The 27,313-nt window shown below is 44.6% G+C and overlaps 1 protein-coding gene across 4 annotated transcripts in view; it reads right to left on the bottom strand.

Moving 5' to 3' along the window:
* The window catches only part of fbxl17 (F-box and leucine-rich repeat protein 17), a 426,982-nt gene that overhangs the window by 181,113 nt on the left and 218,556 nt on the right, over positions 1-27,313 (bottom strand). The window lies entirely within an intron of this gene.

Here is a 27,313-nt window from a genome sequence, read left to right as displayed (position 1 = left end):
CCACACGGTAAAGCCAACTCCAGCCCCGAGGTTAGCCAATGCACTGACATTAACCCTTCAATTCACTGACACATCTATCAAAGCGTTTTAATTAAGAAAAGCCAGGTAGGAGTTAGTTTACAAATTACATCAAGCTAAAATGAGCCCACACTCTCCGAGTCCCAGCCACTCAAAAGATCAGGTTGCACAAAGAGAAGCCGATTCTCCTGTCCTGAAGTAGTCAAGCAATCAGCAGGTCAGTCTAATCCGTCAAGAGTCTCAACACAACAGTAAAAAACAATAGGCTTTAATAATATAAATAATAATCCTTGCGTTTGATATTACTCTTTTCATGTCTTCTAGATGTCTCAAAGCGCTTCACAGAATAGACTGTAAAGTGAATTGACTGTATATTTGTGAGCAAAACGTGGCAGCCAATTGCGCACAAACAGTCGTGGATTGATGTGACCTATTTTATTGTTTTTTTTCTTGAGGGATTATTATTAGGCGTGTGGAGTAAGAAAACTTGCCCAAGGTTTGAGGGAATTAAACCCAGGTCTCTCGCTTGGTAGGTGAGTGCTCTAACCACTGAGCTACAAGACTCCTTAATCTGAGAGAGTTGCAAAGCAGGATTTTCTTTGGTAATTGCAACTTCCAGTTCTTAAACCTGGCGTGTTGGGAATCCCTGACAGAAGATATGTGAGATGTGGAGGGATAGTGCACTTCAGTGCAAGAAGAACAGGCTACAGAAACTGCATGTAAATGAGGTGCTTCAGGAGGTGACACCAGGATAAAGGAGTGATTACAAACCTGGGTTAACTTTCAAATTACATCTCCAGGCAAAGCAAAGGATGACATGCTTGTGCCAATGAGACCTGAAAGCTCCACATGTTCACAACAATTTTTTTTTAGCTTAGATCCTTGATATAGGACCGCAGAAATTAGAGCATGGAAGGAGGTCATTTAGCCCATTGAGTTTATCCTGGTGCTTGCAACTCTTCACTGAAGCTAATTTCCCTAATCCCAATTCATTCTCCATTCTTCCCTAATCTCCATTACTCATTTCTATACAGCACAGTCAGAGAGGGTTTGATGTTAAAACAGGTTAATACTGTTTTTTTCTAAATGTCTGGCAGTGGAGGGATTGGGGAGAATGGGGGACGCATATTATCTCAATACGCGTGTATGCGTGAGTGTTTCTGTGTGCCTGAATGTGTCTGTGTGCCTGAGTGTTTCTGTGTGTCTGAGTGCCTGAGCGTGTCTGTGTGCCGAGTGTGTGTCTGTGTGCCTGAGTGTGTGTCTGTGTGCCTGAGTGTGTGTCTGTGTGCCTGAGTGTGTGTCTGTGTGCGCAAGAGTGGCTGTGTCTGCGAGCGTGGATGTATGCGTACCGGCTTGCTCAAGTTTTGCTGTAAGGCTGTGTACGGTCCAATAACCAGCAGACACTCACTATCTCAGATCATATCTGTAAAAGAATAAGATAGCAGAGAATAGCACCTGTGGCACTCTGACTTCAGAAAGAGGAATTACCTTCAGGAGAGACTGAGATGGAAATCAAAGAACTAACAAAATATTTACATTGTATGTCAAAAGCATCTGACATAATATTGCATTATTCTGGATGTACTAGTGTTAAGATAACTTCCTAAAGACATCACCCTTACTATACTGCTGTTCTGAGGTAACAGGCAAAGATTTGTGTTGTACAGGAGTGAGCTAAGGATGACCCTTCTCAAAATAGACGTAAATACTTCTGTGAAAAGCTGCGTTTGTTAATAGAATCTATTATTTTATATTTGCTTAGATTACTATAAAAATCATACACTAGGGTTCGATAAAGAAACATCTGTTGGAAATGCCATCCTTCGGATGAGACTTTATACTGAGGTCACATCTGCCTGTTCAGTCGAATGTTAAGGATCCCATGGTACTATTTGAAAAGAGAAAGTAGTTTCTCTTGGTGTCCTGGTCAATAATACCCCAGATAAAACTGGTCATTTACTTCATTGCTGTTTGTGGGACATTGCTGTGAGCAAATTGGCTGCTGCATCAGCCTACCAGTACAAAGAAATTTGACAATAAATCCTGTGAAGTGCTTTGAATTGTCCTCCTGGAGGAGGACAATTCAATTCACCTGGAGGTGCCTGCGACTAGTGTTCAATGGGTTAATGAGGACGGGTGTGTGTGTGTAGGTGTGTGTGCGTGGTGTTCAGGCATGCTCTCTGTGGCAGCCATATGCAGCACAGCCATTGTCATCGTGTCTCACATTGCAGTGCGCTGTCACTGTTTGCCCAGAGATACGGTGACAAATTATAAAATGGCTGTGGGCAAAGACATCCTCCAGAGACCACCAGTCAGAGTTGCTGACAGTCTACTCGGCTTTACAAAGCGAGACTCGATTCATTCTTCACTTAAGCTAGACATCTTCTGGTACCTCACCCAAGTGGATGTTGCTCACACTGTTCAGCGTGGACACTTGTCTCAGCGCTACAACCTGAATGTGCCCTCGCTCTTCATAGAACTATACAAATGCACAATACAGTAACAGCCAAATCGGTAATCCTCTAAGAAGCCATCTATCCTGGAGCCCTGTAATTTAGTGGTTAGACCACTTGCCTCGCAAGCAAGAGATTTGGGTTCTATTCCCGGCAGGGAAAAATGTTGAGCAAGTTTCCTTACCACACGCCTCTGTTTACCTAGCAGTAAGTAGGAACTCGGTTGCTAGTCGATTGGTGGATCGCTTTTCTGGGGATAACAATTCATCAAAAAATCCCCAATAATAATTCGGTCACTCAATCCACGATTGTTGTAGGATACTGCTGTGCGCATTTGGCTGCCGCGTTTCACCCACAAATATATAGTCACTGCACTTTACAGTATATTTTGTGAAGCACTTTTGTGAAGAGACTTCTAGAAGGTGTGAAAAGCGCTATATTAAATGCAAGGATTATTATTATCCTAATCCCAATTCTTTGCTCTTTTCTTGGAACCTTTAATGCTCCTCTTTAATGTATGTGCTTGTCCAGTTCTTCGTTAGAGCCCAGGAGGATTTGCTGGACAACAATCAGGAAGGCCAACGGCAGCACTCCTACTGTTGCTGAGATGCAAAGGACTAGCTCAGTACATACAAGCCTTTCTGATTTGTCAGACTGGGTATCACACAAAGTACCGTTACATTTTACAGCAATAAACCTGTAGACTGCCTGAAGACATCCTGTGGGTTTGAACTCTTCAACCTGGGCTCTCCCTCATACTCACCGAACCTGCGCGCAACTTAGGAATCAGGTTTGATCCCCAGCTTTCCTTTCTACCCCACATACGTTCCTTGACCAAGACCTCTTTTTTTTCACTTCTGCCACATTGCCCACCTCCGTCCGTACCTCGCAACAAAAGCAGTCGAAACCCTCGTCCACGCCTTCGTCACTTCCTGGCTGGACTATTCCAATGCCCTCCTCGCTGGTCTCTCCCAGCTCCACCATAACAAAATTCAATTAATCCAAAACTCTGCTGCACAGACACTCACCTGCACAATACTCTGTACCCCCATCACATTAGTCCTTGCCAGACTGCACTGGATCCCAATTACCGAACACATTGGTTAAAGATCCTCTCACTCATTTTCAAATAACTTCATGCCCTCGCACCTCTCTATCTATCCAATCTGCTTACCCCCCACTCCACCACCCACTGGCCCCGCTCAGCTGGTTCCGGCCTCCTGTTTGCCTTCAGCCACTACGTCCCGAAACTCTGGAACTCTCTTCCTCAATTCCTTCGCGTTGTCCTCTCCCTCCCCACTTTCAAATTCGGCCTAAAGGAAAGGAATCTATTTTTCTCTAAAAGTTTCCTTATTCAACTCTGCACACTTCCACAAGAGGAATGTGGCCTCTTTAAGTGCCCCGATTTCAGTATTCTGTACCTCACAGCATCTTGTGTCACTTCTGTTATTGCAAATTAAGAATGCTTTTGTTCCTCTGAAACAGCAGAGTCATTCTGCTAGGCTGTATCCTCACCCTTACCAGCCCTGTGACAATTCAAAGGCAGGTCTCTGCATGTATTACAAGAGACACAGCCTAAAGTAATGAATTGCAAGTGAAGGGGTTAACATCACCATGGTTGAAGTTTGCCACCTTATTATAAATTGCCCTCAGGCTAGCATTGCTGCAGGATATAAATTCCTGATAGCTGTCAGCTATCTGATAGGATTTTAAATGTTATGCAGCCCGTTAAAGAATGCCACGAAACAGCTGAAGCTCCACAAAGGGATCTATTTCTTTCTCTCCTGCTATTTTAAAAGACTAATTGGATGCTGGTAGCTTTTATCACTGGGGAAAGCCACAGTCCTCTACGGTTCCCAGATACACTGGTTAGAGTAGCTGGGAAATCTGGCTACCAGGAGGGAAGGCAAAACATACCAGGTAACAGTACATTGTATTGAATGGGATGAACATTCTGTGAAATCTAAGTCGTAGAATTATACAGCACAGGAGGAGGCCATTCTACCCATCGGGTCTGTGCCGAATTAACTGGAATATAGGGAACATGTGTTCCCAAGCTTTCAGCTCCCAAGGCTTTCGAAGGAATTCTGAGTTGTGTATTATGTACAAATATGCAATTGTTACATTCTCAACACATGATTGAATGGGCCACTCTGGACTGTCTTGACCCTCGCTGACCCACCCATCATCCTTCACGCTGGAACAAACTACAGGGGAAATGACACAGAGGGCCCTTTGACATTTTGCTTTGCTGACGGTAACTTTCTTTTCATTTTAAACTAATTAAACAAAGGACTCTATATCTTGCCTAGACTTGTGTCCTTACTTCAGATGGAGTCCTGTAGCTCAGTGGTTAGAGCACTCGCTTTGCAAGCGAGAGACCGGAGTTCAATTCCAGGCAGGGCAAAACCTTGGGCAAGTTTCCTTACTCCACACGCCTAATAATAATCCCTCCAAAATCAAAAACAATAATAAATTGGTCATTTTCAATCTACGACTGTTTGTGGGACATTGCTGTGCGTTCGCCCACAAATATAGTCAATTCACTTTACAGTGTGTTCTGTGAAGCGCTTTGGGACGTCCTCCCGACGTGAAAAGCGCTATATCAAATGCAAGGATTATTATTATTATTAGATACTTCCTGTCAAAGTTTCCCCAGTCCGGCTTTGCTAACCTAGACAAGTCGATTAAATTTGTCCGCAGCAGTAGATTTAGGATTTAAATCTTAAAAGGCTATAACTAGCCAACGACATCAGAGGCCTCATTCTTTTCACCTGTCCATTATATTACCGATTTCCAAAAATACAAACAGTATTAATTTGGGCCAACACTTCACAGTACCAGCGGAGGGTTTAAACCTCTCCCATCAAGAAACTGCCCTACAAAATATGCAATCACAATACAGTAAATCTTGTGAAGCTCTTTGAGACATTTTGATGACATGTTAAGAAGTTAAATCAAATGTAAGTAATATATTTAGTCTTTCAACAGACACTATTTGGCTCAGTCACATCCTCACAGTATGATCAACTACATCTCCTAGATGTAGATGCAAATGTATTGAGTAAAGTGTGAAGGAGGGAATTAACAAAACACCGCCTATAAGACTCCCCCATAGTTACCACAGGATCATACCTTCTTCCCACGATTGTTCCAACATCCCCCATGTATCTGGACACATGAGAAAGGTTATGTAACAGACTGCGACTATACACTTGTAGACAAATGCAGCAGCTAATCTGCCAAGAGCAATGGCCCACTATCAACAATGAAGTGAATGATCAATTTTAATTGGAGGATTGTTGGCGCCAGGGGATTGGAAACTTTTTATACAGTGCCACATGCAATTTACATTATCTGAACAGGGACACATGGTGCTCCCCCCAGAGCAGCAAAATTGGATTGTCAGCCTAGACCATGGACTCAAAGTCCCAATGGACAGCTTTGAACCAACAACCTTCTGACCCAGAGGCAAGAGTGCTGCCAACTGAGCCAGACTGACACCTAAATTAATGTTTTATTTGGAAGACCGATGTATGCAGTTCTTTAAAAAAAAAGGCATTTTTCCACAGTTGTTAATACTGGAAAGTGATGAGGAGTGGGATCATTAGCTGACCTTATCTCTCCCTAGCTTAGGACACTGAGACAATTTGTAGATGTTTATTTTATTTAAGCAAACATGTTTTATTAAATGACAATCCAATCCAAACTCCAATAAATATTGGTGTGTTTTCAATACGTTCTTACTGCCAGGCTTAAAAATAAGCGTTCCTCTCTGAACAAAGTGACACTGAAAATTTGTACAAAACAAAAATAAAGCAACCCACATTTTGTTACCAAAACACAACAAAGCACAGATGCACAGCATTAAAGTAAAAAAACAAGTGTTGCACAGATCTGCGTGGAAGTATAATTGGGGATTTCATTCCAAGCTCAAAACAAAGGGATTGAGTCTCTTTGATCCCGAAATAGAGTGTGTTCTTGTGTATATGAAGCATTAGTTGCATATTAGTTGGACATTAATAGACTGCTTCCATTTACAATCCATGGGGCATAAATATAAGATGGCTAACAGCTGATCTAGAAGGGAGTTTAAGAGGAACTTCTTCATGCAAAGTGTGGTGAGAATGTAGAACTCACTGCCATAATCTATTGAAGCAAAAGGCATCCACGTATTTTAGAGGAAACTTGATGCAGACATGATTGAGAAAGGAGAATGGAAGAGTTTACGAGAGGGGATTAAGAGGGATGGAGGCTTGTGTGGAGTATGAACACTCGAACAGACTAGTTGACCCAATGTGCTTCTTTCTGTGCTGTAACGCTTTATAATTCTGTACAATTCCAATTTTTAAATATTTCCTACTGTTTATAGAATAGCGTAAAACTAAAGATAAGATTCATATTTCAAAATTGCCTGTGTAATGAAAGAGGCAAAACATTTCATCACCTTTCCTTTAACAGGGCATACAGAGCAGTGATGTAGGTTTGCCAAGTTGCTGTTTATTAGGAGGTCGCAGCCCTCGAACTGCATTGTTCAAGAGTCTCAATTGCTAAATAACGGGGGTCACATCGCGAATATTAGATTAAAAACAAAACCTATTTCACTGACGTGCAGAGATGCAGAGACGACATTGTAAATGACATAGAGTGAACAAATGGGAGTCTAATCTGCAGTTATTTCGTAACAGGATTTCTTAATTAGTCTCACAAATAGAGACTCCGTCCTGGAAGCAGAAGTACGTCATGCCAAACAATGGAACACTGTTCCAATGTGACCCACTTGCAGCGTGGAGTTCCTGCTGCCGACAGGAATTCTAACAGGAGCAATCCGATCAAGAAATACCGCAAATTAGATCCCAATATCTCCAACCTTCTGTGGCCAAAGCCATAGAAACATAGTGTAAAGAGGTCACTCTGCCCATCGAGCCCGCACATGCTCACAGAGCAAGGATATTGCCTCAATCCCACCGCCCCACCTTATCCCCATATCCCCTCAAGCCCCCTCTCTTTCAAGTACCTGTCTACTTTCCTCTTGAAAGTAACAATGGACTCCACCACCCTACTCAGCGGGGCATTTCGCACCACAACAATTCTCTGGGTGAAAAAATTCCTCCCAAGTCCTCCTTTCACCGTTCTTATAACTATGTCCCCCAGTCACTGACTCCCTTATGAATGGAACCAACGTCTCCCTATTTATGCTGTCAACACCCCGCATAATTTTGTGTACCTCAGGTCTCATGACTTTCTCTCTTAAATAGGAAATTACTGCAAACAATAAATAATAATAAAAATAATAAACCTTGCATTTGATATAGGTTTGATTCAGTTAAGGAGGACATCTCAGAGAGCCACAGAGGATTTACTATCAAGGGGAGTGACTGTATTTTGTAAGCGACTTTCAGTGTTGTTGTTTTCCTTTCTCTTTTTAAATGACCTATTTTTGTTTAACCGTGAATGCTGATAACATTGCCATCGGGGACCCACTTGACATAAAGGAATATTTCAGAATCTGTGAGTGGTTTATCCTTGAGTAGCCGTAATAGTAAAAATAAGCCTATAGGTATTTTTAGTCATTTTAATCATGTTTGCCACAAAAACATATGTGTCCTAGAGGATAGAAGTGAAGAGTATGACAGGTAAACCCTGGTATAACTTTCTTTTCCGGTTTCTCAATCCACTCCTTATCCTAATTTGTCATTTTGTTACTGCTCTCTCTCTCTGTCCATGCCCCCTTCTAGCTTGTGCTTGACAGTTCTCTTCCTTTTTACCCTCCTGCCCCTGCTCTCTACCTTTTTATGCCCATAAAAAACTCCCTCTGCTCAGTCTGTTTTCCTGCTTCGTTTATCTCCACTCGATTCTTTGTTTCTTACACACACAAATAATGCAGCCCCTCTTTCCCTCCCCCCTGCCACCCCCCCCCGCAGAAATAAAATCTCATAGCATTGCTGACTCAGATATTATTTGCCAAATGAGCTCCATGTAGGAGTTTCAATTCATTGTCCAGGCTGTCATTCCAATGCAGTGCTGGGGGAATACGGCATTGTCAGAGGTGCCGTGCCATCTTGCTGGTAAGACATTAAACCAAGGCTCCATCTATCTGCCTGTTCAGATGGATGTTAAAGATCCCACAATATAAATATAAATAATAATAATCTTTGCATTTGATTTAGTGCCTTTGGTCACCCTCTTACCCCTATCCTCCCTGCCCTCCGACCCCTGCTCGGGTCCAAATCCCTGACTGTTCAGCGCCTTGGGAAGTTGTCCCGACGTGAAAGGTGCTATACAAATGGAATTTGTTGTTGTTGTAACAGCTTATCATATCGTCAAGACGTCTCAGTGCGCTTCACCGGATTTACTGCTAAGTGTTGTGACTCTGTAGTTTGTAGGTGAATGCAGCAGTCAAATTGCACACAGCAGTGTGCCACAAAAAAGCAAATTATCCATTTTATCTGTGGGAGTGTTGGCCAGCACACCGGAAACAATATTCCCTTTGAATAGTGTCATGGAATCTTTAATGTCCAACTGAAGAGATATATGGGACCTCAGTTTAACATTGCACCTTAAGGACTATAACTCTGTCAACACAGCACCCCCTCAGCACTGCACTGGAGTATCAGCCCAGACAATGAGCTCAAAGTCTCAACGTGGGGCTTGAATTCACAACCTTCTAACTCAAAAGCAAGAGTTCTACAAACTGAGCCCGGGTGACATCCTTGATAATATTCGAAAAGATAATTTTTCCCAGAGCCTAGGCAGCAACCTTCCTGATAAATTAGTTATTCACCTCATGGGACCTTGTGGGACATTGCTGGTACAAAAACGCCCAATGTGCTTACCTGCAAATACAAAGTTACTATATTTGACAGCAATCTTCTGTGAAGCCCTGTGAGACGTTTCAATGTTATAGGCACTATTTCAAATACAGATACAAGGATTATTATTTCTATAAATGGCATCTGCTCACAAGAGCAAAAACACCTCAGGGTGCAGCCTTGCAATGTATTCAATACCCAGATACATCTGCTTCATAACTCTCAGCTTTCTCCACTTTACGGCCCTTCAAATGATACATTAATTGCTGGATGAAAGGACGACGGTTCTTTTACGTGAAAAAATGTTCAGTTGACAAAAAAAAGTGATGGACGGTTATTGGGTCAAGTTGCAAAAATAGAGCTTGTGTGCTGCTCATCTGCTTTAATTGACAGCCCTGGGAAGGTGGTCCAAACACTCTGTTCTTATCCAGTTCAAGTCAGATCACCAGAATAAACGTTAAGTTAATAAAACTACAAGCTCCACAGCTCAGCAAGTTTACTTGGTAGGTAACTAAGCCTTGGGGGTTGACAATATCCCAGGTTCGAATCCTGAGCTGTGCTAAGTTTGACTGGTCTCAGCTGGGCGGGCAGCAGATGAAGTGCTGTGATTGACCTCGGCAAATTGAAGACCCTGGAGACCCTTTACTGCTGCTCCCCTACAGGTGCACTTGTGCGAATGTCAGGCAAGGACAGGATCAGGGTTGGCGATGGCTCAAAAGTCCTCCAGTGCTCACTGTCAAGACTCCCACATGATAACAGCCACTGGGGCAATGCACTGAACAACCAATATTTGTTGGAACTAAATCCCAGCAAAGGAAGGGGGAGGGGGGTTATAATGCCTGAGAAAGCGATAGAGAAAATTTAACAAAAATGTCAGGAATAAAACTACAGTATAAATATTTGCGCCATTTTGATCCACAAGCCTGACAGTAAAATGTCACTCCTTATTTATCAACAGCAGATTGGCAATGTTAAACATCACCTAACTGGTGTTCGCCATTCCTGTACACCCGCAGTAAGGGACATGGTTAAATTATAAAGGAGCCTATGTTCCAATGTCCTAAAACTTATTTTTCTTTCAAAGTGGTGACAGAAGCTAAAGTAGACCAGTTATTCAGCATCTAATTTAACTGCATCTAATTTAGCTGAATCCCAACACTGTAAGGGCAGAGTTGAGAGAAAAATAATCAGTCCTGCCTCACTGAGCAGCCTTCAACATCAACCTGGGAACCAGCATTTCATTCTTTTCTTCAGCAACGACTAGTTTTTAAGCTTTTCAATGTTCACCAAAACTGAACTACTTTTGACAGGGGATGTACAACAGCAACAACTTGCATTTATATAGTGCCCTTCAGGCAGGGTAGTTCTAGAACTGAGATGATAGGGAGAAAGTCCATTATACACACAATGCAAGGCTTCGGGCGTATTTGTATGGGGTGGGTGGGTAGGTTGGTGGTGGTGGAGGGAGGAACAGATTGTCTTCTTTCTCAGGATGTTAAATTTAAAGGGGCAAGACCCACACATTCCTCTGGGATCTGAACCATGAAGTGCAGAGGATGCCTGAAGTAAAGAGCAACTCAGTTGCCATGATATTTTGCTGGTTCCACATCAATTACACTGAACAGCACCGAGCTATAGAAATTGCAGTGTGAAGGGTGGAACTTGCCTGATGAGCTTGGCAGGATATCTCTGACTGCAACTCCCAGTCTACGTGCCTCCACAGTATGATCTGGGGTTGGTTCACTCACATTTTCAATATTCGTATTTATTCCTTTTTGCCTACAATAAAACCAGTCACTGCACTGGAGAGTAATTACCTGAGAAACACCTTTTTCGTTTCAAGATGAGTTTCTAAGGTGCTAAGCTACATATAGGAAAAAAACACGAGCTGCAGCTTTCTTTTACCTATAAAATAGTGTTGATGGAGACAACACATGGGAATGGAGCAGTACAAAAAGACAAAGTTGGCTTACTTAAAAAGTTATTTTAAAAACTCTCTCTTTATTGAATTTTAACATGCTCGCCACACAAATAACATGCAGCTTCAAGAAAACCAAGCAGATTTGTGTCATAGTTGAAGGCAGAAATGACTTTTTGGGTTTGGACCACTGTACAGTCTGTATAGAACAGGGCTCAAACACACAACAGCTCTTCACTTGCTGAAAAAATATTTTCACAGTTTGCATTGATAAGATTTTTAAAATAATAAGAATGCATGTCAGTAGCCTCTGGTTTCACTGAGGGACAAGTGTGGAGCTCTGGTTGGATGTCTTGTGCAGATAATTAGGCAATCTACCCAATGTAGTCAGCGCTACTTCAGTCTCACACCAGAGGGCCAAGAAAGCCTTTATCATCTCACATTCCAGTTTTATTAAAAACACAGGGCACCTCTCACACACACTATGTCAACGATAACAAACCAGCAGACTTAATCCTTTGAGGCTTACGGCAGTATTTTAGCTACAAAGATAAAAATGGAACAAGTCAATTTGAAAATAGACAGTATTGTGGATTCTATTTTATCATATCTGACATTCAAACTGGACAAGAATATCTATGTTTCAATGCTCTATGGTATCTGTGCTTTGTTTATAATTCACAAAGGAAACACAGTACTTAATGGGTCCTACAGCTGGACTCCTAAACTATGAGATTTCTTTAAAAAAATTTTAGTCATAATCTATGAATGAAGAAATATTTTGGGTGCATTTTGTGCAAATCCACACTAGTTCATACTATCAATTCAAAGGTTTTCATTTGCTCAATATAATGTGATTGGAAACAGATTTGCTTTATAAAATTGCAATACACTGAATGGTATTATACCATTGGCGAGTGTGCGGTTCGTTTTAAATTGCAACTACAGAACAAAGTGCATTACAGTAGTTAATTTTTGGTCGAATATGCGGCTATTTCTTAATAAGGAAACTGAATAGTAAATGAATGTTTATCAGGCATATGACATGAGCTTAAAGGAACTCTGCTTTGAAAGTGTACCAGAGCAGCACTCCTGTATGTCAGTGTGACAAACTTTCAGGAGGAAAAATTCTGTTTAATGTTACTCAAATGGCCTTAAGCTATGTCTTCTTCTATATATATATAACAAAGGAGCTACTTGTGTTGAACAAAAGTTTTAACCATTACTTTCCTTCTAAGGATTCTCATTAGAATTGTTGCAAATTAGACACAAGGTAACTGTTACACTGTTCAGCTTCAATATAAGATTCACTTTACAATGCACGTAAAAAGAATTGGATGGTACAAGATGGACTCAGGGTGTGTGTGTGTGGGTGGGGGGTTGAGGAGATGGGACGACAAGTGGTGTGTGATATAGATCAGAGGACACCGAAAGGCAGAATCTCACAACCAGGACCCTTCAAATGATCAACAGATATGATCAGCTTTAATATTTTCAGTGTATTGCTGCAAATTTCTTTTAACATCACTGTTAAAACATTAAGGATATGGAGTGGGGTGGAGGGGTTGGGGCTACCAGGCCAAGGTTAAATCCTGTGGATGAGGGAACGAATGATTATCCTGCAATTTTTGCTAAATTGCCTTTGGGGATAGGGAAAGGTTTGCACAGAATGACACCTCCACAAGAGTAGGTGGGGAATGGGGTGAAGTCCACACATGTGCAGTCACTTTATATTGTATTCTGTGAAGTGCTTTGAGACGAACATGAATGGCATTATATCAAATGGTATTTGTTGTTATTTGTTGTTGTCTCAACAACAACAGGTGATATGATAAGGTGCTACATCAAATGCAAGGAATAGTGTTAAATGACGTTCTTTGATGTTAGTACAAGTCTCTCATGCTATTGGGCTCAGTAACAACTTCTTGCAGCCGATTCCTAATGTTCTATAAAAAAAAGCCTGGGTGGGGGGGAGGGGAAGAGCAAGAACAAGTCATTTTAAATTGATGCAGTCAGTGCTGGTGGTAAGTCTCCCTCTTTAGGATTCTGCGCTCAGCTCTGAAATTTCTCAGACAAACACACGCTAAGGAGATTTGCTGCTAGTTTTATTGGTTTACATGGACCTCGAAGCTTGACCTTCAACAATACACATTTCCACTTGCAGCACATTCAAAAGGCCCTGAAGGCAGATGGACCCTTGCAGTTTCGCACATTTAAGATAAAGACCAATTAAGGCTTAGCTTCCAGACTCTCTCCCTGATATGCCTTCACTGCTGGGGGTTGGAAGGGGAGATCAGAATTTTAGCACTCTAAGAGATAACAGATATTTCTAAACCCTCAGCATGAAACAGGCATCATTGCATGAAGGATTTTCACTGGCAAATTGCTAAATACAACATTGATCCACAGAGCGAGAGAGAGAGAATTACTCACCAGCACCTGAAACCTGAGTGAGTTACATTAGTTCTGCCCACACACTGAGTATTCTGCTTGTTACACAAACATAGCTCCAGGTAATACCTGGGCAACATTTTTTTTATTACTGTATTACTGTATTTTAATCTCATTTAATTTTTTATTTCAATTTTATTTTAAGGCACAAAAGATCGATAACCTCCTCCCACAGGTTGAGGTGAAGTTGCTTCTGCTGTCACCTGGCTTGTCCAGAATCTTAAGAAACTGTTATCAAGGATCAACGCTAACTATTCTGGTCAGGAACAATCCCCACCCTCATGTTGTGCAAAAAGATATTGTGCGGGTGAATTACCTTTTAAGCTCGACACGTTTCTCAGCTGATATCTCCCGGCCCATAGTTTATTGCTGTGACCGTGTTGTCCTTTCCTGTGATTCTGCAAATAACTGAAGTGGGAGAGTGCACCCCTATTTCCAGGGTTACCAATAAGGCCACACACCATCACAGATATAATTTATTTATCTGCTTCTAAGAGTCAGGAAGCCCGAATTGCCACCTCGTCTTAGCCTCCAAGTCCATCTAGTTGTAAAATATTTGATGTCACAGAATCTGCGGGAAACAGGAAGCAGCCTTAAATTGTAACCCGAATTTCCACGGCTCCGAGGAAGAAACACCAATTTAGACCATATTAAGAATTTTAAAAACTTCTACGCTATTTAAAATTTTAAGACAAATTGGTCTTACAGGCTAAGAGTAGGTGGAATTTTAGCCCCGTCCCCACACTGTCCCCCGTCTCTTACAAGCACGTACATAATTGTATCTGTGATGGTGTATGACCTCATTGGAAACCCCTGCAAACAGGGTCACATTCCCCTCTCAATTATTCGCAGAATCACAGAAAGGTAAACAGAATCCTGGGAGCAATAAACCATAAGAGGGGGAAGAGGTCACCTCAGGTGTGTGGTTCTGATGCGGATGCAATCTTTAAGCGCTCCGGCACGCTGCCCACATGAAGGGCGCTATGTAAATGCAAGTAGTTGTTGTTGTTGTCTTGCAATGCATTCCTGTTTTTTATCTTTCAATAATTTATAGGCATACAACTCATAGAATTTCAACACGATATTCTTTTAGGAGGAGGTGGCACTGAAAGAGGGTAAGGATCAGGCTGAGGATAAAACTGTTGAACAGACATATAGCACTCTGATACCCTAAGCTGTGAAGAACGCTATATAAATACAATTGATGATGTTGTTATTGTGGAGGAGAGTGGAGGAATAATCTGGGCATGACAACTAGTGGAAGAGTTTTTTCAGGGAAGTGAGAGATAATCTGGGGCAGAATAGGACTGAGGAGATTACTGCTGAACAAGAGGAGCAATCTGGCCAGGACATACTGCAAATGTACTGTACTCCTCTTGAAGTGATATATCACACAGCTTCTTAATACACTACATTACTCACTATGCAGTCTGAGTGTGCTTAAGGGCACACTTTCTGCCATCAGTGAATTGGAAAAAAAATCTTTTCTGGTTTGAAAAAGATTGGGGTGCCCATAGGAGACACGCTAATATCTTTCAGCATAATACACTAATGAGTTTCAGTACAACAACCTGATTACTTATCTCATGTTCTGCAGCAGAAATGAAAATAAATCCCATTTCAGCCTCCAATTTGTATTCAAGGCTTATGTCCATCAGCAGAGCAGAGCAATTGACTCCCACCTTTGTTCCCCATCCTCTAGTAATTTTGTCATTTGTCAGAAAATTAAACAGGCGGCTCGGTGGGTAGCCAGAACATTCTGAAAATGACAACACCAGCTCCGTCAGTAACCTGTCGCTCACTCTCTCCGTCGCTGAACTGTAGCTGATTCTTTGCGACAGCTCCAGATTTTTTTCCCCGCATACTCATCTCCTGGATTTTCCCAGGATTGTTTTTTTTAAGCTACTTAGCAGTTGTCACCACCAGACTCTCAACTCAAGAGACAAAGTCAGCCGGGAGACACTGCGCATCTCCACCAGGACACAATTTCAGTTTCTCTCGATTTAGGAGAAAGTCGGGAAACTGATAAGGACAGGATCAATTTCCTGGTTTGCTTAGACACACCATTCCATAATTACATAGATGGGGAAATTGTGCCTTGCGATAATTATCACGGTTGGGTTAGCCTCGCTCAATGGTAACATTCTCACTTCTGAGTCAGAAGGTTGTGAGTTCAAGTCTGACACTCAAACTTGGAACTCTATCTGCCTGACACTCCAGTGCAGTGCTTGGAGAGTGCTGCATTGTTGGAGGCACCGTCCTTCGGATGAGACATTAAGCTAAGGTCCAATCTGCCTTTTCAGGTGGACATTAAAGATCCCAAAGTACTATTCAAAAAGAAAACCAGAGTTTATCCTGGCGTCCTGGCTAACAACCTCCCACCCAGATAAAGCTGGTCATTCACTCGGTGACTATTTATATGGCATTACTGTGTGCCCAATGGCTGCCATGTTCATCTACAAAATATACATTCATCACATTCCATGGAATATCCTATGAAAGGCTTTGAGATGGTCTGGCGCTGCGAAAGACGCTGTCTAAAATGTAAGGATTATTATTGTTACTTATCACATCCTATTTAAATTCACATATCTGTTGTAGAAATTTCAAAGGAGTAAACCATTCGACCATCAGGCCATCAAGGTCTCAAAAGATTCCTTTGACATATCTGATGTCAACTGGGCAGATGTCCACAGTCTGGATCATCAGTTTCAGCCGAGCAGGACTGTACCACTATAGCGGAACTGGATAGAGACAGCAAGAAATGGGCAAAATGAGAAACAAAATGAGGTGTAAAAATAGGGATTATTTTTTAAAAAATCTACATGTTATCACAAGGCCAAAAGACACCCAAGACATGAACACTGCATCCACAGCTGGGGAGGCACTTCCAGATCTTTGGGGTCAAACTGCTGGACAGAGTGAAAAATAGGGCAGGTCAGAATCCTTTTCTCACCCTTGGCCTTTAACCTCACTCTCAGATAAAATCTGTTACTATTTTTCTCTTTATTTCATAACAAAAATGATGAAAACACCTAATTATGATACTGCAAACATATCAAAACTCAAGATATAAAATGTATATAACATAAAGAAAATGTAAGCTAAATAATATTAATCTTTGCATTTGATATCACACCTCTCAAAGCACTTCACAGGATTTTTACAATGAAAGGGAGTGACAGTGTATTTGTAGGTGAATGCAGCAGTCAATTTGCGCAAAGCAACATGTCACAAAAACAGCCATGAAGTGAATGACCAATTTTATTTAATAAGCACACATGTGCTATGAAGTTGTCGGTCTTAACAGTTCAATGGGTGAAATTAGTAACTTGAAAGGATGCTTTACATGTTAAATTAAATATTCCCAGTGCAAATCACTTTCCTCTTCAACAAACTGCTACAGTCTTGGAAATCCCCCTGCTCTGTGTATAAACATTATGTTTTCACATCTGTGTATGGATGTTGAAGGCTCCAGGAAAAAGCAGTCAAAATCCCGAGCCAGTTGCAGACACCCTTAGAAGGCGAGAACTGAAAACTAATGTGATGTTGCCCTGCTGTCGCTGAGTTAATGATAAAGGTTAGTCCTGCACCATGGAGGTAAACCATCCCACTCGTTTGTTTTAATAGCAGACATGTTTCTACAAACACCCAAGTAATGATCATGCACTCAACAGAGTTGCACACAAGCATAATCCTGTAGAGTCCCAAACGGTTAAATGACAAGCTGTTGTATCATTTATCGATCATTCCCTGGGGAACAGAGCAAAGATGGCAATGATTCTCAAACAAAAGAGATCAAGTTGCCATGGCATAGAGTGAATTACCACTGTTATAAACTGGAGTTTTGATGTTATTTTCACTGCAGAAAATACATCCCGTTTGCCACTTCCATGCCTGTTTTTTGTTTTATTTGAATTTAACTTCAATAGAATTAAAAAAACAACCAAGTCAGAAATGTAATGATAAACTGAGCATCTCCCTTCCCTCCACCAACAAGGGTAAGGCATTGGGAATAAGAGATTGATTCAAGTACTTCCTCAGTAACTCCAGTATTTCCAGAAACAGCTGGGTAATGGGCAAGTTCCAAAAGAAATAGATTGATCTTACTCTATTTTTATTCCCAAACTGAACCTTCATCTCCTTCAAGACAAAAGCATGAAGATACATTACAAACTTTAAAGGCATTTTTGTGAACTGTGCATCTGTGGCACTCAATCTCGCATCTCGGGAAAAGAACTGAACGGAGCCAGCTCGGATAGTTAGCAGAGCGGTGTGATAGCTTTCATTCTCATCACTGGAGCGAGTCATTGATGAGAATCCTCATGCTCAATGGGATTGGAAGATTAAGTACTGCAGGTACAGCCTCTGTCACACTAACCAGGTCAGGTACAGCCTCTGTCACACTAACCAGGTCAGGAACAGCCTCTGTCACACTAACCAATCCAAACAACTGTACGATAAAAATGGTGTGAGGGGAGATCATGCGACGAAACCAGCAGCAAAATGTGACTGAGAATTCCTCAGGCTTCAGGCTGTGAATTAAAAGAGTATATAATCTCCATTATATCAAATGCAAAGATTATTATTATTATATTTGGAGGTTAAACTGAACAGAACGTATGAATATTAACTTTTATTCCAAAATGCAGCGCATTTTTATCCCTGAATCTTGTTATTTACCTACAATATTCAGAACAAAACATACACAAAACAATTGAATTGTAATATATAACCTTCTTAATCATGCCTGACAATACTCATTTAATTCACAGTAATATTAGATTTCCTTCTTTCATAAATCATAAAATGTTAAATACGCATTGTGCCGTGTTCATCAGATAAGAAGAATCTTTGCAGCGTTACAGAATACGAAATCCCTGCAATTCAGTTTATGAATGCGCTTGAAACTATTTCTTCCTCTTTTGGTCTCAGGATGTCCAGGAGCACTAAGTGATGAGCTACGTAATAGCCATCAGCATTCAAATCAACTATAATTGATGGAAACAAAATGGAAAATACTGCAGATGCTGGAAATCTGAAACAAAAACAGAAGTCGCTAGGAACACTCAGCAGGGCAGGCAGCATCTATGGAGAAAGGAAAGTTGCCCTACTGAGTGTTCCCAGCGACTTCTGCTTTTGTTTATAATTGATGGAAGATTGCTAATTTCACAAGTTTTCAGACACCATATCATTGTGGAAGCTCTGTTCAACATCTCCACATTCCACTCTCAAACTCCAAGCTTACTGTTTTTTTTCTTTGTTCAGCCAGGTGTCTGACACTTGGAAAAATTCTATCACCATGCTTTAGTTAGAGTATACAAAATGGACAGTGTTTGCCACCTACAAAATAAATTTTCATGTCTGGAATGGAATGCTGGAGTCCTGTAGCTCAGTGGTTAGACCACTTGCCTCGCAAGCGAGCGGACCCGGGTTCGATTCCCGGCAGGGCAAAACTTTGGACAAGTTTCCTTACTGCACATGCCTCTGTTTACCTAGCAGTAAGTAGGAACCTGGTTATTAGTCGATTGGCAGACCGCTTTGCCGGGAGTAATAATCCCCTCAATAAAAATTTTAAAAATAATAATTTGGTCACTGAATCCACAACTGTTTGCGGGACACAGCTGTGTACAATTGGCTGCTGCGTCTCCCCACAAAGCACAAAGTCACCCCACTTTTTTCAGTATATTCTGTGAAGCACTTTGAGACATCTCAAAGATGTGAAAAGGCGTTTTATCAAATTCAAGGATTATTATTTATAATGCACACTCTCTCCCCATAGACACTGCTTACCTAATTTTGGAGAGTATTAATTACAGTTTGTCAAAAATTCTCGATTCTGACCTTCCAAGGAGAGCTCCAAGGTAAGCTTCCTGCCTACCCCAACACCCCACCCTCCACCTCTCCCCCCGAGGATAGTCACTAGTCATAGAGGATAGTTAGTCATTTGACATCCGACAAGTGCAAGTTCAAGCCCTCACTAGCCCTGTTTGAGCTCTGTTTCAGTGAACCTACAGTAAAGCAGACTGTGTTTCTTATTGTGCCAGTCCACATCAAGTAAGCATTCAATTCTTCAGTTCACTGTTAGTCAATCATTTTTATAGGTTTTACAAAAAAACGAGAGTAAGGGGGAGAAAAACAAGCACAAATACATTTAGGATCAATAGAGATTTGACAATGCTTTGTAATATTTATACTTGTAGGCAACATTAATGACCGTCTAGGGCTGGGTTCCTCAATACTATTTATTCCATGCTTGAGCTTGTTTAACTCTTTCAGTGCTCAATATTGGGCTGTTTTAAAAAAAATGCTTGACTGTTCCTGTATGAAGAGGTAGAGAGATTCCAGTAAAGTGACATTGGTGTTTATTGAAGATTAGATGATTAGATGTGCCAACGGTGGAACTCCACCACAACCAACCCCCCACCCCCCATACCATTCTCAGTGAAATGTTCATGGCAGCCCCTCCCACGCACAGGTCCAGCAGAGATGGCACGATTTACAGTCAGACCCAGCTATAACCTGATAGATTAGGTCATGATGAGAACCCGCAGTATAACCGGTCACACTATAGAACGATCGCTGGTCAGTGCTTCACGTCCTCAAATTGCGATGACGTTGCCGCTGATGTCCCTGAGCCGCGTTGCACGCAGGAAGCTGGCTGCTCCGCAGCGCAAGCTCTTGTGAACATTTCCAGCAATGGCTGGCACACAGCTAACAGCAGGAGACCCTTTGTGAAAGGTGTCAGCCAGTCAGCGCCACAATATTGCACTTCTAATACACTGCCGGCCCATGGCACACGCACAGTCTATATACACCCACTATATACCAAAGATACTGGGGTCCAACAGTATTCTGCATCAACCTAGTGGTGGTCCTAGTGAACAGTATTCTTCATGTTGCAGTCAGGAAACGAATGCCGATTAAAGCACTCGTTGTGTGTCTCACACTTTAATCAGATCACTGTAACCAGTTCAGCACAAAACATGCTGCAGCATTCATTATAACCGTAGTGAATGAATTAGTAACTTTTTTAAATGGGCCTGGATAACCTTTGCGAATAATCTGTCACTCTGAAATTCCAGAAGTTGAATTGTTGAAGGCATGGAAATGTTGAATCGGAATTGTTGAATTTCATCGCCTTGGGACTTCCTCCCGACATGAAAGGCGCTACACAAATGTAATTTTGTTGTTGTTGTTAAACGATTACTGAGGGAGACATCTCTTTTCCTTCCAGAACCCTGGAATTTATGATCATTCAGAGTTCTTCCAGCTCAGGGTTGTTCTGAACAGCGATTCCCTCCCGAATTTGGGAAAGCATGCACGGGTATAACATAACAACAACAACAAGATTCCATTTATAAAGCGCCTTTCACGTCAGGAGGACGTCCCAAGGCGCTGCACAGTTGGGTCATGACCCGAGCAGGGGGGAAATGGTCAGGGTGAGGGGAGGGAAGGGAGGGAGCGAGGAGGGGGGAAATGGTCAGGGTGAGGGGAGGGAAGGGAGGGAGCGAGGAGGGGGAAGAGAGTCGAGAGGGGAGCTGAAGGCTCGGTCAAAGAGAAAGGTTTTGAGACCGGCCTTGAAGGAGGAGAGGGAGGAAGCGGCGAAGGCACTGGGGGATAGAGTTCCAGAGCCTGGGGGCTGAGAGGCTGAAGGCCCGACCACCGATGGTAGGGCGGTTGGGGCGGGGGACGTGGAGCAGACCGGAGCCAGAGGAACGGAGGGTACGGGCAGGTAGGTAGGGGGATAGTAGGTTGGAGAGGTAGGAGGGAGCAAGGCCGTGAATGGCCTTGTAGGTGAGGATGAGGATCTTGAATTCGATCCTCTGGGGGATGGGGAGCCAGTGGAGGCGAGCGAGGGTGGGAGTGATGTGGTCCCGAAGCCTGGTGCGGGACAGTACACGAGCTGCAGAGTTCTGAATGACCTGCAGCTTGTGGAGGGAGGTGGCGGGAAGGCCGGCGAGGAGAGAGTTCCCATAGTCCAGCCTTGAGGTGACAAAGGCGTGGACCAGGGTTTCAGCAGCGTGAGGGGTGAGGTAATGCCGTAGTCTGGCGATGTTCCGGAGGTGATGGAAGGCGGTGCCAGTTGTGGTGCGGATGTGAGGGAGAAAGGACAGCTCAGGGTCGAACAAAACGCCGAGGTTCCTGACTGGCTTTGAGAGGTGGAGAGTGCAGCCTTGGATGCTGATGGTGTCAGCGCCTGAGGTGCGGAGGCGCTGACGTGAGCCAATCAGGAGGGCCTCGGTTTTTCGCACGTTGAGCTGAAGAAAGTTGTCTCTCGTCCAGGACTCGATGTCGGACAGGCAGCTGTCAGGACATCGGTGGTCGTGGAGTTGAGAGTAGAGGAGGAAAGGTAGAGTTGGGTGTCATCCGCATACATGTGGAAGTTAACCCCATGTCTGCGGATGATGTCACCAAGGGGGAGCATATAGAGGGTGAAGAGGAGGGGACCGAGGACAGAGCCCTGAGGGACACCACATGAGACAGTGCGGGGGGTGGAGGAGAAGCCATTCGTCGAGACAAAGTGAAGACGGTGAGAAAGGTACGACCTAAACCATTCAAGGACAGTGCCTTGAAGGTTGAGGTGGGAGGACAAGCGGTGGAGTAGGATAGCGTGGTCGACCGTATCGAATGCTGCCGATAGGTCGAGGAGGACGAGGAGACAGAGGGAGCCCTGGTCACAGATGGTCAGGATATCATTGGTGACCTTGACCAGGGCAGTTTCTGTGCTATGGGCAGCACGGAAACCTGACTGAAGGGGTTCAAAAAGAGAATGGGTGGAAAGGAAAGAGCGCAGTTGGGAGGCGACAACTCTTTCCAAGACCTTGGAGAGAAAGGGGAGGTTGGAGATGGGCCGGTAGCTTGATAGCTGCGACGCATCAAGGGAGGGTTTTTTCAGGGTGGGCGTGATGATGGCAGTTTTTAATGGAATGGGGACAGAGCCAGAGGAGAGGGACAGGTTGATGATGTCAGTGATATGTGGGGCAAGAAAGTGGAGCTGGGAGATAAGGAGTGGAGTGGGGATGGGGTCAAGGGAGCAGGTGGTTGGTTTTAGGGATAGGATGAGTTCAGTGACAGAGGGTGGGGAAACGGGTACGAAGGTGTGTAGGGGAGGATGGGTAGGAGTCGGAGTGTGGGAGGGAAGGGGTGGGTGGTGGGTGGAAGTTGGAGGGGAAGTGACCGCGGAGCGGATTCCCTTGATCTTGGATTCAAGGAAATCCAGCATCTCCTCGCAGTGAAGGTTGGAGGAGATGACCTGCGCGGGGTGGCGGGGGGGACGGAGGAGTCGGGTTGTGGTGGAAAACAGTAGCCTGGGGTTGTTCTTCGCCTCCAGGATTATCCTGGAGTAGAAGGACGACTTGGCCGAGGCTAGAGTGGAGCGGTAAATTTTGAGGAGGTCCAGCCAGATTTGTCGGTGGACCGTTAGGCCAGATTTGACACAGGTGCGTTCAGCAGCCCGCACCTGGCTTTTCAGTGAGCGGAGGTGGGTGGTGTACCAGGGGAGGAGCGGGAGTAGGAGACAGTGCGGGAAGTGATGGGGGCAAGAGTATCGAGTGTGGAGGAGAGGGTATTGTGGAGGAGGGAGAGAGGAGAAGAGGGGTCGGTGAGGGTTGAAGGCCAGAGGGAGAGGAGTTCAGAGGACTCCAAGGCATCGGTTAGGGATTGTGGGGGTAACTTCTTCCAAGGGCGGTAGAAGATGGTGGTGGGTCTGGTGGAGGTGGGGAGGGGGGTGGAGGTGGTGAAGGAGATGAAGTGGTGGTCAGAGATGGCCTTGTCGGTAATAGTGACATCCGAGACACTGAGGCCCCGGGTGATCACCAAATCGAGTGGGTGGCCGTGACTGTGAGTGGGGGAGTTTATGTGTAAGGAGAGGTTGAGTGAGGAGAGCAGGGAAGAGAAGTCTGTGGAGATGGAGCAGGAGGGTGTGAAGTGTAGGTTAAAGTCGCCCAGGATGATGAGGCGATCGGAGCAGAGGCAAAGAGATGTGAGGAGTGTTGAAATGTCAGAGATGAAGGTGGGAGAGGTTTTAGGGGGCCGGTAGAGGAGGAGGATTTTAAGGGAGAGGAATGAGGGGTGGGAGAGGGTGAGGTGCTCAAAGGAGGGGAAAGAGCCAGTGGAGTAGGGGGATAGGGCAAGTGGTGTCCTTGAGATAAGGGCAACACCACCGCCACGGCGGTTGGGGCGGGGGATGTGGTGGGAGGTGTAGCCGGGTGGCGTGGCCTCCGTGAGGGGGAAGGTGTCGCCTGGGGTGAGCCAGGTTTCTGTTAAGGCCATGATATCAACGTTCTCATCAAGGATGAGATCGTTGATGACCAGGGCCTTGTTGCAGAGGGAGCGGACATTTTGCAGTCCGATGTGGAGGGAGCGGTTGACAGAAGGGTGTGTGGGAGGGGAGGGGGGTCCAGGTTGTGAAGCAGGGGTGGGGGGAATGGGGATGAGGGAGGAGAGGTTGACTCCCCGGGTCTGTGTCCGGGGTGGGTGGCGAGTGTGGTGGGGAATGGGGCAGTCGGTGTGGCTGCTGCTGGACAGCCAACGCCGAGTGCCGCGGTGAGCCCGGCGGAGGATTCCCAGGCTGGAACAGAGGGAGGTTGTGGGAGGGTCAAGTGGGGATAGAAGACGAGAGGGACGGAGAGAGAGGAGAGAGCGGGAGAGATGCAGAGGGTGGAGGGTTTGGGGGGAGAGAGGAGGGGGGAGTGAGGGAGGGGGTGAGGGGGCTCGGGTCAAAGCGGCAGCCATAGTGCGCACGCGGGGACCGGGAGCGAGCGGTCAGGTGGATGGCATTATCCCGTAGATTGGGGCAGCGAACCCAACAGGACCATAGTGGGCTCTGATGTGAGCCCTGGGTGGGGGGGGGCGCAGAGGGTTTTTTTTTTTTTTTTTTTTGTGCGCACGCACATACCTGAAAACTAATCTATGACGTCGCAGTTCCCCCGCTCCGCCCCCACACCTCCCTCCCCCCCGAGCTGAACTCGCTCCGGCGTCGAGTTTAAGTACCTGGGTCAGTAGGCCCAGGCTCCTCCCCGCGCTGTCCGCCGCCGCTCCCCGACTGGGGCCCTTCGACCCTTCGAGCCTGGACCGCCATTCAATCATGGCTGATCTTCTAATCTAACTCCAGCTAATAACATAACCCCGTCTTATCCCCACATCCCTTAATCCCTTTTGCAATAAGAAATCTATCTATCTCAGTCTTGAATATGTTCAAGGACTGAGCATCAACAGCCCTTTGGGGTAGGGAGTTCCATACATTCACCACCCTTTGAGTGAAGAAGTTCTTCCTCAACTCAGTGCGAAAGGGCTGGCCTCTGATTTTAAGGTTGTGACCCCTGGTTTTAGTATCTCCAACCAGGGGAGAGACCTCTCAATACTGAGGATGCACATTCAGTAAGATCCGCTTTGCTCCGATGAGTGGAAGGAGTTTCACATAATGCTTCACTGTGTTTGTATTACAATCCCATTTTTCACTCTGTGCATGAGATGCAAACAAAGCATCTCATCCTGACACTCAGATAAAAGACTCCCTAGCTCTCTATCTGCTGAATAAAATAAATGTTACGAGAGGAACCAGGATAATTCTCTGTGCTGTTCACACCAGAATAATGCTCATCGGCAGCACACTCTGTCTATCAGATTGCAGTATTGAGCACCATGCATTCAAGTGAATGGTGGAAGGACAATCATTTAGTGAGATGCAGTTTATTGTCTGGAGATAAACTGGCACAATTGGGCAATGTGAAGAATCGCTGTTATTCTCAATTCCACTGAGCTCGGAATCTGGCTGTGCTGTTGGCAAGCCCCGAGCTACAACTGCATTACCTGCTATCAGGCTCTAAGTGAATACAATCATTTGTTCCATCGATCAGACACAGTGCGTTACCGTATACCCATAAACTATTCCGCTCAGGCATTTGTCACCATCATCTCAATGAGGGTCTGATCGCTTTCTGCTATCTTACCCGTGACATGTCTGAGTTCTGGCGGACAGATGGCCTCTTATGGTAGACATGCTCCATTTTCTCGTTGCCAAATTATTTTATTCTCCCCTTCTTTCGTTGATCTGTTGTTCATCACCTGCAAGTTTTCTCTCTAAACTTTTTGCTCACTGCTATTTTGCATACTTTGCCTCTTTCTGTTTGTCTGCCTACTTTTCACTTTCCTCTTTCCTTAGCTCCTGATTACCTGTGACGGGCCAATTCCACCCCCCACCCACCCCCAAATTCCCAAGAAATGTGAATGTAGCTTCTCCCTTAGGGTTTTGACATGAACTTGAATGTGAGAGACTGTTTCAAATGCCGGACAAAATCCCAATTTACCCAGAGGAGCTTCAGTGTGTATTTGACAGATGTTTCTACTTTGTCACCACTAACGGCTTCTCCTCCAGCTCCGCAACATCTCATGCGGAGTTTCTCAGGGCTTTGTCCTTGGTCCCCTCCTATATGCTCCCCCTTGGTGACATCATCTGCAGACATCGGGTCAACTTCCATATGTATGCGGATGACACCCAACTCTACCTCTCTGCCTCCACCCTTGATTCCAGGACAGCTGCTGTCCTCACAGACTGTCTGTCGGACATTAAGTCTTGGATGAGAGCTAACTTCTTACAGTTCAATGTCAGTTCAATGAGGCCCTCCTGCTTGGCTCCCGTCAGCGCCTCCATACCTCGGGCGCTGACAGCATCTCCCTCCATGGATACACTCTACATCTCACTGAGCCAATATGGAATCTCGGCGGCCAGTTCAACCCTCAACTGTTCTTCATACCCCACATCCGTACTACAACCTGTTCTGCCTTCTCCCATCTCCACAACATTGCACGGCTCCCCCACTGTCTCACACCGCAGGCCGCTGAAAGCCTCATACCCACATTCATAACATCTAGAGACTGTGAGATTACGCTTGCCTACGCAAACTCCCTGCTTGTTGGTCTCTCCAACTCCTCCCTCCACAGTCTTCAGATCATCCAGAACTCTGCAGCCCGTCTCCTCTCCCACACCAGGCTCCGCGACCCTATCACCCCCATCCTCGCCTGACTCCACTGGCTTCAGAGGATACAGTTCAAGATCCTGGTCCTCACTTTGAAAGCCCTCCATGGCCTTGCTCCCCCTTACCTCTGCGACCTCCTAACCCCTACCAACCTGCCCACTCCCTCCACTCAGCAGGCTCCAGCCTGCTTCACACACCCCGCCTCGCCCATCCCACCATTGGCGGGCGGGCCTTCAGCCACTCTACCCCCACCCTTTGGAATTCCATTCCGCCTCGCCCCCCTACCTTGCTCCTTCAATACCCTCCTCTCGACTGTGCCTTTGATCACCCTCCTTCCCCCACTGCCCTCCACCCTCGCCAATCCCAATTCGCAGCTCGGGTCCAAAACACTGATTGTCCAGCGCCTTGGGATGTCCTCCCTACATGAAAAGCACTATACAAATGTAATTTTGTTGTTTGTTGTTTTTATTTTAAACATTTTGAAGGGCACGAGAAGGTAAATAAGAAAAGAGTAGTCGGGGAATTGATGACAGGAGGGCAGAAGGTTGTAAGAAGAATCAGAGGAGAGGTTAGAAGGAATTTCTTCAATCAGTGCATTATTAGGGTATCGAATTCACTAGCACAAGTGGCTTTTGAGGCTGAATCAACAGAATTATTCCAAAGGGAACTGGCTAAGCAGCT

The sequence above is a fragment of the Callorhinchus milii genome, unplaced genomic scaffold (genome assembly GCF_018977255.1).
Source record: "Callorhinchus milii isolate IMCB2004 unplaced genomic scaffold, IMCB_Cmil_1.0 Scaffold1, whole genome shotgun sequence".
Lineage (NCBI taxonomy): Eukaryota > Metazoa > Chordata > Chondrichthyes > Chimaeriformes > Callorhinchidae > Callorhinchus > Callorhinchus milii.
This window is presented reverse-complemented; position numbering and strand designations above follow the sequence as displayed.